We start from the raw sequence: 12,917 nt of genomic DNA, 5'->3' as shown, positions 1-12,917 counted from the left end.
TAAAGTACTTACATGTCCTTATAGCTTCTTAAAAATGAATTGTGAAGTCTTTATATTTCCCCCAAATCAATATGAACCCTAGTTCAGAATCACAAAAGAATGAATTCATCAAAATGAATTCAAAAGAGAGTACATATAAACCAGACTTCATAAAAGACTGTACTTACCTGTTCAAGTGTGAAAATAAATTTAAAACCCGAGATCTTGATGTCTTGGAATCTTGATGTGACATGGATTTGATATCTAGATTCGAGGACTTGAGGGTATGAGCACGATTTTGAGCATAGATTTGAGAGTATTAGCATGAATTTGAGCATAGATTTGAGAGTATTATGGATTTGAGAGCACATGGACATGGATGAACGGCCTAACTACCAAGTAAATAAATGTGTTCTTGTTCCGACAGATACATATGTCTGAACAAATATATGTCTGAAATAAAAAGTAATTAATAATATGTTTAAGTCTCAACTAAATTATTATATAAGAATTACATGGCTCATAAATTAAAATATTTTGAATAATATTAATTCATTTATTTTCTAGGACCACAATAATTTGGATTTTATGTATTTGAATAAATTAATATAGAGGAATAAATTATATAATTTATTAAAAAATAAATAATCACAAATTATTTTAACGAAATAGTATGTCGGTAATAAGAATATCGAATTTATATTACACGAAAAATTGTGAAGATGTTCTTTAATAGATATTAGTGTAGTTTGAATCGTTTAGAATGTCTTTATTATCATTTTCAATTTCAATATTTTTTATATTATTAGTGTTAAACGATCGGTAAATAAATCATCTAATTATCTTTAGTTTGTTATTTGTTTTTACAACTTGATCGTATCGACAATTGGGAGTTCCGAACTATATATTGTTTTACATAATAGTGTTTTTGAAAAACTATTGCCCAACACTAGATTAAATAGTTGTTTGTAAACTGTTACATATAACTCACTAGCGATAAGTTCGACTTTTTGGAGTTGATATCCCATGTTTATCGATATTTTTTAAATTTGTAAATATTTTCGACGATCCAATTATATGGATGTTTAAATCACCCTTTCAATGATCCAAATATATGGATGTGCTTCGAATATGAATATGATTATCATATACAATATTGATACCTTTTCTAGAAAAAGATGTTCAGATGTGTTTTTATATTAATTGAATCTTTCTTATTAAGCATATTCATCAATTATTCTAAACATTATACTTTAAACCCTATCTTAACCCCGAATAATTTTTTTTATTGTAGGTAACCCGCAGCCGCTACCCTTCAGGTGCACACTGGGTAAACTCTACGGGTTCACACAATAGCCTGCAAACCACGTGAACCAAGCTAAACCGCATTTAGGGACAGACTCTAACTCAGGAGGCATAATCATAAATTCTCCTCCCCTAGTGATCCTTATATCGTAACCGTAACCCCTTATAAGTCACCTTATCAGTCGACCCTACTTATAAGTTGAATTTACGACTTATAAGCTGATAAGTTGAATGTTAGTAACGACGTACTTTGTTCTGAATATATTTTGATTTTTTCTTCTTCATCAACTTTATTTTATAAAGTTATGTTTCAAGATGTCAATCTAATCAAAATTCATTAATTTTAATTAGATGTTGAATTGTTGAATTATGATTTTAGTGAAAATAAATGTAAAGCTATTTTATTAAAAGTTGAAAAAGACTTTCATTCATAAGAAAAAAGAATTACTATCGTTGGGATCTGATTCTACTGCAGAATCAGATCCCAACGATAGTAATTCTTTTTTCTTATGTATGAAAGTCTTTTTCAGCTTTCAATAAAATAGCTTAACATTTATTTTCACTAAAATCATAATTCAACAATTCAACATCTAATTAAAATTAATGAATTTTGATTAGATTGACATCTTGAAACATAACTTACTTATCAACTTATAAGTCGTAAATTCAACTTATATTTATTAAATATTAAAATTAAGGACATATGGTTTTAGTTTCAGTTTTGGCCAAAAAATGTCCCAAACTAAACCGTGCTCCACCCTAGTTACAACTCCATCTTTAATTATTTTAAAATTTTACAAAGAGAAACTTAATATCCTTAATTATTAGTTGTTTAATAAATTTTTATTCACAAACGTCTCTGTCAGCGTAATCTACGTTTGTTTATAGTAATATTCTTAATTATTATTATTATTTGTTTATAGTGATATAATCGAAGTCTTCGAATCAGATTATCGAACTTTTAAGGTACCAAAAATTTAACTTTTATGGATTACGTCAAATGTTTTATCAACATATGTGCACTCGCAAACATCGAACATTTAAAAATTAAAAGTTTTACAATAGCTCATTCTTATTTTTGTTTTAGATTATAGACAACGGTTTAGGACAAAAAACTCTTGTTGGAAAATATACGAGACAACGGTTTGTGTAAGAAACCGTTACATAACTATTATTTAAATAATATAGGATATGATAACGGTATCCTGTAAGAACCGTTATGTGATAGTTGATCTTACAACAGTTACTATATCTCCAAATATATGGATAATTTATATATTTTTTAATTTTTGATTTTTAGGTTTTAAAAAAATTAAATAATAACAGATTATGTTGATCGTTGGATTAAACAGATCTGTATCTAGGCCGTTGGTTTGAAGTGAATTTTTTTCATTTTCTCTCTCTTTTAAATTTCATCTCCCCCCTTTATTTTTTAGTATCCCCCGAAATATCCCCCCAAAAACTTTACTCCCCAACCTCCTTCTTCCCCATCAGTTACTCCTCGTCATAACTCCCCAACCCCCTTCTTCCCCATCATCAGTTACTCTTCTTCACGGCGATTTTCTTCACACAATCTTCTTCCTCTTCTTCACACAATCTTCTTCCTCTTCTTCACACAATCTTCTTCCTCTTCTTCACACAATCTTCTTCCTCTTCTTCCATTCGATTATACTGGTATGTTTCTAATTCAATTAGAGACCGTAAAGCCCTCATCTATGTTGGGGTTTTTTATTTTTAACTCAATATTTTATGAGATTTAAATGTTGCATGCTCTGTTTGGTGGTATTGTGGAGTGTCTTTGCTTTGCGGAATGTTGCATGCAATGTTTGATGGTATTGTGGAGTGTCTTTGGTTTGTTTTATTATGTAAATTTTGCATGCAATTGTGGAGTGTTGAGTGTTGATGATGAAACCCCTGGTTTTAAACTGTAATTATCTCATGATGAAACCCCTGGTTCTTGTTATTCTCTTGTTTTTTGTTCCAAATGGATATTAATAGGGTGCTAATTTCTGTTTGAAATCTTGTAACTGTGCTAATTTCTTGTTTTTTGTTTCATGTTTCTATTGATTTTTGAGATGAAATTACTGGTTTGTTTGTTATTACTCTGCAGTCGATTAGTTAGTTGAATGTGCCCTGTGCTACTGTCCTATAATAAATGGATAATTTATCTTTATTCACATGCCGTAAGTTGTACGATTATAAGCTAGATTTTATTGGTGGTTGAATGTTTGTTTGTGTACATCTCTGGTTAGTTTAGGCACTCAAAGTGTGTCATTTTAAGTAAAATTTATAATACGCTTTTAAGTGGGAAAGTTAAGATATCTCAGATGGTTATTCTTTTGTTGTTTTCAGGTTCTTTTACCTGTAATGTCTTTGAGTTTTATTGAGTTTACTGTCATGTTAATGTTGTACTTATTCCTTGTTTGTGTACTTCATAGGTTATGGCTACTCCTAAGAAGAAGACCAAGGCAGATAAGGGAAATTTGAAAAAGAAAGCGTCTCACAGGAATGGGTTCGAAAAGACACGATCTTCACCCCATCCAAGGATAATGAGTGTGCTAAGGGCTTTAAGAAAGACAAAGTCCACGAATAGCGAGACCTCCACTCTATTGAGTTCTCCCCCAAAAACTGTGAAGAAGGCCATTTCTGAAAACTTACAAAAGAAAATATCAAAGAAAAGAAAACGAGAAAAAGTTGTTACCAAACCGGACAATACTCAAGGACTAAAACTATTGAAGCGAGGCTGTGTAACGATGCACCGAATTGTGAAACGCAAGATCCGAGGGATCAAACTTACTGTGTCTTTTAATGCAAAAGGAGAGCGATATGGTGAAGAAGGTAAAGAGATGCAATCATATATTGGAGTTTTGGCAAGAACCAAAACCCCGATCTGGCATGATTCTTGGAAATGTGTTCCTAAAGAGACAAAGACAAAAATTTGGGACTGTGTGCAGGTAAAATGAATATAAATAACTTCCATCATTTTAACTTTTATTTTTATTATTTGTTCTTCATTAACTAGCACCTTTTAACTTTAAATTTGTTGGTATATGTACGTAGATGGCTTATGTTGTACCTGAGTCTGCAAAAAAGTTGGTATTCAGATCGGCCGGGGCAAAATGGAGGGAATTTAAATGTCGGCTGACCAAGTACTACATTCTTCCTTATCTGGATCAACCTTAATTTTTTGCACATCCTCCTGCAGATTTTACTTTTATAGAAAAATCACACTGGGACATATTTGTTGCTGTTCGCACGTCGCCTGAGTTTCTGGTATATTTCTACTTAGCTTTATTCATTTTAATATTTACTTAGTTATGATCTTCTAACCTTATTGCTGCTTTTTATGAAGAAAATTCATAAAGAACAACAAGAAAGAAGGAAGCTGAGTAAATATCCACATCGAATGTCTCGAAAAGGTTATGCTAATCTCGAGAATGAATGGGTTAGTGAAATGAAATAACATGCACATTTTTTGCTTCATATTAATTTTACAAGCATGTTTATGTTATTACTAAGGTGATCCTTTACATGTAAATGTAGACAGAATCTCATCCAGATGCAGAGGAAGTAGATCGGTCGGACACTTGGATCCTAGCAAGGATGGACGAAGATGGTAATTTTTTAAATGATGAAGTTGCAGAAAAAGCTAAGGAAATTGTAAGTTATTAATATAATTGTCCATTCTATTTGATGCACATATTTGTGTATTTTTTAATAAGGAACTGAAGTTTCAAAAGTTAAATTTTAATAAATTATATACACATGAAGCCTTTCTATAGTTTATCTTTTTCTATTACAATGTATAATTCGAATTAGTGGTCTCTAGTTTAACTTAGGATTTGTTTGTATGCCTTTAGTGCTAGTAGCATGTTGATTGTATCATATTTAATATTAGTAGTTAATTATATATTTTAATAATCCCCTGTTCACTAAGAGAGTCAAATACACATGTTTACATTGAAAATTGGTTCATAATATTAAATGTCTATATTTTGTATTCTGTGTTGGTTAATATTTTATTTTAATATTTTTTATCCTTGGATTAGTTTGTCAATGAATGTACTTACTAGGTCCCCTGTACCACCAAGTAAACTAAGTTGTCTCTTGTGCTTGCAATTGAATCTATTAAATTAAATATATTAAAGGATGAATGTGCTTATAACTAGTAAAAACAAATTGGTGTTAGTTGTGTAATATTTTAATTAAAGGATGAATGTGCTTAAAGGATGTATGTGCTTATGGTGAAAAATGTTACTGAATTTTTTATAGAAAAAGATGAAGGAGGAGGTTAAGGAAGGAAAGCTTAAAGTTGAAGGTACTAATGATGTGTTAACAATGGCGCTCGGTAAGCCTGAGCACGGAGGCAGAGTACGTGGTCAGGGAATTCATGTGAAGCAGTCGGTTTATTTTGATCTTCCGAGGGAAAAAAAAGCGAGGACAAAGGAAGAAAGGGTACGTGAGGCAATTCAAAAGTACATGGCAGAGGAGACTCCAAAAATTATTAAAGAGAGAGATGCATTTTGGGCTGCTGAATTTGAAAAATACAATGCACATTCATCGAAAAATGGTATACAATATGATGGTAGTCCGAAACCAAATTCCCAGCAAGCAAGCTGTCACTCTAAGGGTGGGGTTGATGTGGATGTGGATGTGGCTGTAGGTGATCATAAAAATGTGACATTGATAGATAATTTGTTTGTGGATTTAGCGGTAGAGCTTGAGGATAATAAAAAGGTGGCAGGTGAGGATGATAATGGAAGGGCTGTTGAGGAAATGAAAGTGGATTCTTCAGGTGGTTCTGTATGCCGATTGGCTGTTGGATCGTTGAGCAACATTGTTGCTTGTGCAACAATTGATGAAGTACACGTTTCCGAAGGACATGAGAAGACTATCCATGGAGTAAGTCTTGGAGAAAAGAACGCAAGGGTGTCTATCACTAAAGTCATTCAAGGAGATGCTAAGATTCCCTTCCCTATCGGGGATGAAATTTTGACTGCTCAAGAAGCCATGGGAACTTTTATTGCATGGCCGAGAAACTTGATAATTGCAGGAAACAATAGCAGTACTTCTCATGTTTTGGCCACCAAGGTCAGAATGCTTTTTTAGTATGGTTAATATATGTACTATGTGTTTGTTTAGTCTGTTTTTTTAATTATTTTTATTTGCAATTGTTTTAGAAAACCAAGAAAGCCCGTGCTAAGAAAATGAAGAAGACGTATAAAGTAATTGAAGATGTTGAACCAGAGCTTGTTGTTCAAATTGGTCCGAATTATCCTTCTGCAATGAAATGTTTGTGGACATGGGCAAAGGAAGCCTTGAGTGGTGGCCGAACAATTTCTTTTGAGCTAAGCAAAGAAGCATTTGGCTTTACAAAGAAGCAAATCATGTTCTTATCTGATATACATGCAGTGTGCTCTGGAGGTGAAATGGCCGGCTCTGTCATTTGCCTTTTTATTCAGTAAGCTTTTCATTCAAAGTTTTTTTTCGGAGTATATAGCCTTGGAATAAATATGACAATCTTTACTAAGGACTGCTTAATTTAATTTGTAGCTTCTTGAATGAATATGTGAAGAAGCATAAGATGGTCAACATGATTAGCTTTGTAGATCCGGGCATAATCGGTGCCATTGGATGTGGCAGTGCAGTGCAGAGGTCGCGTGAATTGTGTACAAGATTTAAAGATTCTAGGAAAGAGCAGCATTTTCTCCTTCCGTACAATGATGTGTAAGTATTTTTACTATCCCAAGCTATTAAGCTGTTAAGCCTTGCCAGTTTTTTATTAATTTTTTTCAAGAATTTAGCTTTAATTTTGTAAGGAATGGGTTCAACTGTATAGTTAAACTCGATAATATTTGTTGAAATTTATATTAATTGCATTGGTTCAGTATAAACGTAATCAAATGCCTTGACAGTTTTGAAGTTAATATAAAAGTAATCAAATGGCTTACAGTATTTAATTGATTTTGTTACTAGATGTTAGGTTTGTTTCTAAGACGGGGGAAATTGTATAGTTCAACCTCATAATATTTGAAGTTCAAATTTGATGATAATTGTATAGGTTCAGTTTTAAAGTTGATTTATTTACTGGAATTTAAATTTTATCAGTATGAGCCTTCAATTTTTGATGTTATACCTGATCATGTTTATTACAGTAAATTACACTCTACTAGTATCACATTTTAGATTATTTTTCACAAATAGTGAGTTTAAATAATTTTTAGGTTGATTTTAATTCAATAGAAATGTAATTTTTTTATGATATTTAAGTTGTTTGAGTGACAAAAAAGCATCAAATTTAGGCTTTACTATTTAACAAGCACCTCTGTTTATTTTTTGTAGCAACCACTGGACCCTGACAGTTGTCAATCCAGACGCAGAGGTAGTCTACTATATGGACCCTCTTAAACGCCGAATTGCAAATGGAGAATGGGTGGATGTTGTCGACAAGTAAGAGTTCATGTTATAAAATTTGATTATTAAGTCTTAACTTATAAATCTTGTCCGACCATATTTTGTAGTGGTTATTTTGTGTTTTGATATATCTCGTTTTGGTTGCAGTGCCATTAAAATGTACAAGGAGGATTTGAAAAAGGTTCCGAAGAAGAAAGTATTGTGGGAGAACATGGCGGTATTTATTTATTTTTGTGATCATATATTAATTATGTTATTAAAGGAGACTGGATATTTTAAATGATTTTTTGTTTGATATTTTAGGGAGTTCCAGTGCAAACCGGGAACAAGGATTGTGGCCTATTTGTGATGCGATACATGATGGAAATCATTCATGATACGGAGCTGGACTTTGCTAATAAGGTGACAATTGACTATCTATGGGCCTTTTCATCCACTTTGTATTTACTCTTATAAGGGCAGAACATGTTACTTATACAAAATTTTGGATCATATTTCAGTGGCTGCGTAGATCAAACCTGGTTTACACTGAGGATGACATCAACGAGATCAGGGTTCAGTTTGCAAAATATTTTATGAAACATTGTGCAAGCTAGGTCCTCGGCTTTCTTTTCTTTTGAACTTATCGTAAACTGGATGTTTTATGTATGTAGTTGGTGACAAGTAGACTCGTTTGAACTTATCGTATGTTGACAAGTAGACTCGTTTGAACTTATCGTATGTTGACAAGTAGACTCGTTTGAACTTATCGTAAAGTGGATGTTTTATGTATGTAGTTGGTGATAAGTAGACTTGCGATAATGTATTTTGTGTTCGGTGGATTGCTGGTAGTTTGGTAGGTAGATCTGGTTGTTTTGGATTGTTGAACGGATGGATTATGGTATGGTATGGATTATGGTGTGGTAGTGAATTGGTTTTGTTTTGGCGGGGGCCTAGATTATGGTATGATTTTGTTTTGGATTATGGTATGAATTATGGTATTTTTATTTTGGCAGGGGACTGATTTTTGTGGTTTTTTATGCAGCTGGTTTTAATTAAATATGAAATTGATATGCAAAATGCATATACCTAATAAGATAATGGTTTTTTAAACTGTTGTCTATTACTTAGTAAACTGTTGTGTTACAAATGTTTCTTCAATGGTTCCCGAAAAGTAATTCGTTATCTATTTTGCATTATAACACCACCCTAAAACTGTTGTCTAAAAGATACTTATATTACTACCTCTGAAAATAACTGTTGTTGTTCTATTATATAAATAATAGATGGATAAAATAACTATTGTTTGGAAAAGATATTTAAAATTGGAAAGAAAATTTAGAACTTTCTCATGACGTAAATAAACCGTTGTTTATTACTAAGAAAACTGTCATGTTAAAAATGTTCCAACAATTGTTTTTCTAAAACAACCGTTGTGTCATCCAGATTGTAACCAGTGTTAAACACTGTTGTTGAATCTCCCTTATTACAACTGTATTAACAACCGTTGTCCAACCTTCGATCACACGAGTGTTGGATAGACAACGGAAAAACTACCTTTCAGACAACGAAAAAAAAACAGTTGTATGATTGCAAAAATATTGTAGTGTTGATTTGTTAACAGAAACTGGTATGTTATGTACCAAACCTTCATCTATTCCTATGGAGCAGAATCATAATCTTACTGATAACTACTCTAATCTGCTCAATGTCAAAGACTCTACTTTATATCGATGAATTGTTGGTAAATTGGTTTATCTTACTATTACTCATCCATATCTGTCATATTCAGTTGACATTTTGTCTCAACATCTTGCTTCTCCTCGTAATGATCATCTAACAGCTGCTTATAAAGTCTTAAGGTATATCAAGCAATCCCTAGGATAGGGCTTACTTATTGCTACTACGTCTCCCCTAAACCTCATTGCCTATTGTGATTTTGACTGGGGTGGGTGTCAGGCAACTCGTCAATCTCTTACCAGATATTATATTCTGCTTGGAAACTCTTTGGTGATCTGGAAATGTAAAAAACAACACACAGTGTCTCAATCTAGTGCTGAAGCTGAATATCGGGCCATGGCTGCCACCTATTGTGAAGTTCCATGGCTTATTGTTATTTTTAAAGATTTTCAAGTATATCCTAAGCTTCCGGTTTCCTTTTCATTGTGACTCTCGCTTTGCCATTTATATAGCCTCTAATTTTGTCTTCCATGAACGTACAAAATATATCGAAATTGATTGTCATGTAGTTCGGGAAAAAATGCAGCAAGGTTTGATTTCTGCAGTTCGTATTCCCACACATTTGCAGCCAGCTGATATGCTAAGGAAGGCTCTTGGTGCTGCTTCTATGATCAACTTAAGCTCCAAGTTGAATGTCTATAATCTTCACCATCCATCCAACTTAGGGGGGGGGGGTGTGATATCAATATAGACTCAAGTGAGTCAACCAATCAGATTTAACAAAAAAGTCAACCAATCAGCATTCAGTATTTCAGAAAGTTTGTTAGAGTATTTTTTCTTGTATATAAAAGTAGATCAAACTTACTCAGCACTCATTGATTACTTCATAATGTAATATACAGTTCTTGCCATCAATATAGTTAGTTACATTTTCTTATCCATTGTATTTGTCAGATAGTATCATCAGCAAACTGAAGATGAGTCAACTTTCTTCCCTTTTCACCTAAAATTACTCTTTTAAACATACATAGCTGATTAGCTTTCTTTAACGTAGAACTCAGGATTACTCATGCTATGTTAAATAGAAATGGGGATAAAGGATCCCCTTGGCTTAATTCATTTGAAATTGAGAACTCCTCAGAAGGTGATCCATTTGTTGGAATTATAATCTAAATTTAATTATATGTTTTACTACAATATTAGTAGTTCTATTTGTAGCAGGTGGTGAGGATTATTCTGTGTATGTGGTTTGATTAGCTAGGCGTGGAGAGATTGTAGGAGTATATTTTCAGTAATTGTGTAATGGTAGGAAATCTGCTGTAATCCCTAGTTTTAAGGCTTCACATCTTGGTGAGCAAGCTACCACATATTGGTTAGCCTATATATGTAACCCTGTATTCATCCTTTAATATAATCAGACTTTCCACGCAATTGATTTCTCAGTTTATACAATCAGATTAAAACCCTATATCTGGTATCAGAGCCACCAATTCTAACACGAGCCAAACGCCATGGAGATGAGCAAGACTAAGGACAGCACAGTTGGTTTAACGTACCCTATGTTAACAAAAAGTAACTACACCGTATGGGCCCTGAAGATGAAGGTTTTTATGCAGTCACATGGAGTATGGACGACTGTTGAAACTAAAGACGACAAAGCGGTGATCGAAGAAAAAACTGACAAAACAGCTTTGGCTGCTATATACCAAGGAATCCCTGAAGATATACTATTATCGGTGGCGGACAAGAGCACTGCAAAAGAAGCCTGGGCTGCTATTAAAACCTTATGTCTGGGAGCGGATAGAGTCAAGAAGGCACGCGCACAAACTCTGAAGGCTGAATTCGAGGGATTGAATATGAAAGATTCAGAGAAATTGGATGACTTTTGTATGAAACTCAATGGTCTGGTAACTAATATCAGGGCACTTGGGGAGACGATCGAGGAATCATATGTGGTAAAGAAACTGCTTCGCGCAGTTCCTTCAAAATTTTTGCAAATTGCGTCCACAATTGAGCAATTTGGCAATGTGGAGGAAATGTCGGTGGAAGAGGCAGTAGGTTCATTGAAGGCCCATGAGGAACGACTCCGTGGACATGTAGAAAACACGGGAGAACAACTCTTACTCACAGAGCAAGAATGGTCGAAGAGGGAAAACAAGGACGGGCAACTTCTACTCACTAGGGAAGAGTGGATGAAGAGATCAAACAAAGGGGGAACGGAGCCCCAGAACTCTAGATATCGAGGCAGAGAAAATACACGCGGAGGCAGAGACAGACGCACGATCAGATGCTTTAACTGTAGTAACTTTGGGCATTATGCTGCTGAATGTCGCAAGCCAAGGAGAGAGAAAGAACAGAGTGCAGAAGTAAACCTGGTTCAGACTCAAGATGATGAGCCAGCGTTGTTGTTGGTTGAAAAATGTGGAGAGAGAAAAGAGCAATGTAGTACTGATGAATGAAGAGATCAAACCACAATTAAATGCACAAAAGACAACCGGAGATGAATCGAATGTATGGTATCTGGATAATGGCGCGAGTAACCATATGACAGGCCAGAGATCAAAATTTTCAAGCTTAGATGAAAAAATCCAGGGGCCAGTGAAATTTGGAGATGGATCTTTGGTAGAAATTAAAGGGAGAGGTTCTATTGTACTGCAATGCAAAAATGGAGAAGAAAGGACTCTAAGCGAGGTGTATTATATTCCTAAACTATGTAACAACATCATAAGCCTTGGACAACTCTCCGAGGAAGGAAATTAGGTGACACTAAGTGGTGATTTCTTGTGGGTGCGTGATAAACAAGGGAAGTTACTCATGAAGGTTAAAAAGTCCGTGAATCGGCTGTACAAAATTATCATCGAAACAAATAAACCGAATTGCCTACTATCTAAAATTGAAGAAGTAACTAGGTTGTGGCACGCTCGTCTTGGTCATGTAAACTACCAAGCTATGAAACTAATGAATGTGAATGAGATGGCACATGGATTACCAAGTTTTGTTCAACCCAAGGAAGCATGTTCAGGCTGCTTAATGACAAAGCAAGTGAGAAAGCCGTTCCCTCGTCAATCTGATTTCAAGGCTGCTAAGAAGTTGGAATTAATTCATGGAGACTTGTGTGGACCAATTTCACCTCCTACTACGGCTGGTAACAGGTATTTTCTGTTGTTAGTAGATGACTACAGTCGAAAGATGTGGACATACATGCTGGAAAATAAAGATGAGGCCTTAAATATGTTTAAAAAATTCTGAATTATGGTTGAGAAAGAGACTGAAAACAAGATCAAAGTGTTCCGGACAGATCGTGGTGGAAAGTTCTTGTCAAATGATTTTAAAACATATTGTGAAGAAGCAGGCATTGTTAGACACTTTACAGCACCTTACTCCCCACAACAAAACGGAGTTGTGGAAAGACGAAACAGAACTGTTGTAGCAATGGCACGAAGTATATTAAAAGAGAAGCTACTACCATCTACACTATGGGGAGAAGCTGTACGACATTCTGTGTATATTCTTAATCATCTACCAACACGAGCCTTGTCAGGAAAGACACCTTACGAAGC

The sequence above is a fragment of the Apium graveolens genome, chromosome 9 (genome assembly GCF_009905375.1).
Source record: "Apium graveolens cultivar Ventura chromosome 9, ASM990537v1, whole genome shotgun sequence".
NCBI classification, from domain to species: domain Eukaryota; kingdom Viridiplantae; phylum Streptophyta; class Magnoliopsida; order Apiales; family Apiaceae; genus Apium; species Apium graveolens.
Note: the sequence above shows the minus strand (reverse complement) of the source record.